The sequence below is a fragment of the Asparagus officinalis genome, chromosome 7, assembly GCF_001876935.1.
Source record: "Asparagus officinalis chromosome 7, Aspof.V1, whole genome shotgun sequence".
Classification (NCBI taxonomy): Eukaryota; Viridiplantae; Streptophyta; class Magnoliopsida; order Asparagales; family Asparagaceae; genus Asparagus; species Asparagus officinalis.
Window position 1 is genome coordinate 27,663,852 of NC_033800.1, and position 1,842 is coordinate 27,665,693.

The following is a 1,842-nucleotide window of genomic DNA, read 5'->3' on the forward strand; positions in this document are numbered from 1 at the left end:
TTGATTATTGAATGAATAATATGCCAACATACGTTGGAGGGGTAACAACGTTGTTAATGATATCAGAATCATATAGTTACTATGACTTGGTTAATGAATTACACCGAGTTATGGCAATTGACCCACGAGAGAACCGACTAAAAATAATATGCAATTGGTCCATAACTTTTGATAGAACGTCCGTAGTTGAGATCTCAAACGATTATTATACGAGTATTATGTTCAATTTGAGCAAGTCACAACCAATTGTAGAATTGTTTATTAAAAAGTTACCACATAGTTCGTGCCAAATATTCAACCCTCCAGGAGAATTCTCACGCATGTCAGATTTGGGGGTTGAGTCTGATGGTTTTCTTTCTTCTTCGAGTGAAATGGAGCGGACTCAATTTCAATATCACAGTGGTGCACATTCATTTGGTGGAACGTCAAATGTCATGAACAATAAAGTCCTTTATGAAAATATGAGGTCGTTAAGAGGGTACAGTTGAAGAGGATGAATGAATCAACGACGACCATTTCAAACGTGGGCAAAAGTCCCTGCCAAATGGTCAGGGTTAGGAACCCGGACCATTTCGAATTAGGATTTCGAAATGGTCAGGGATCCCAACCCTGACCATTTTTAACGTGGGCCTAATTAGTCAGGGTTTCGAACCCTGACTAATTTGGCTGGCAAATTGCAACTGGGGTCCAAATTAGTCGGGGTTGACAACTCTGACTAATTAGGAAGGCGTTTAAAAAGAATAGACCCACTTTCTGGCCACGGTGCTGACGTGACTAAAAAGTAAGTTTATTTCTGTAATAAAAATATAAGAGGGTCGATTTAAAATTTTTTTTGGTTTGGAGCTATTTTGAAAATTTCTTCTAAAAACAACTGTTTGCGCTCTGCCAAGCAATCTCCTCGCGTCTCATAAAATCTCCTTCTTCTTTCTTCCACGTTTATCTTTAGCTAGGGTTTGTCTAGGGTTTTTGCAAAGCAAACATGTTGGTTTATCAGGATTTACTCACAAGCACAATCAATTTCAGATCCTTAATTGTTTCAATTCTCGCTCGTGTCCCTCAAATTTATTAGATTTTTATGTGATTAAGTTGTTTTTATCTTATTAATAGTCTTGCAAATTAGATTCTTTTACGGTTTTACCCTCTGCAGTTTATCCATTGTTATTTTCGATCTTTGTAGAATTTTCTTTTATCTGAGGTCCAATATGCTTTATTATGAGTCATCTTTTTTAAAGATAGCAGCTTGATTAAGGTTGGGGTTATAGTTTACATTGTAGGCTGACATGAAAGCAATTGAAATTGTGCCTGAACTAAATCCAGTATATTTGACTGCATTAGAATGAGGTTACTAATCTCCATCTTGCACGGGATCTACATTAAGTAAATTTACTATGTTATTATTATTATTACATTTTTTTTTAGGAAAAAGCCTTTTATTCATAAAATCAATGCCCCCCCAACCAGCCCGCCCTCCCCCCCCCCCCTCCCCAAAAAAAAAAAAAACAAGTGAAGTTAATATGTTATTTGGTTGTAATTAATGTATAGCTCTCCTTGGTTAGTCAGATTCGGTCAAATCCGAATTTTGAAATATGTCTTGAGTAAGACAAACCCATATCCAATCCATTTAATCGAAGAATCTAGTACTCTCGTCCTTACTAGGGGTGGGCACTGGGCCGAGTTGGCATGGTAATTCGTTCGCTCGGTATGCATTTCATCCCGGCCCGACTTGGCTGGGTGGCGAGACGGGATGGCCTCGACCAGTTTGTTGAGTGGGCCACAAGGCGAACTGGCTTGGCCCTCGGCCCATGTGGGCTAATATCTTGCTCAACCAGCTTGGTCCATTGA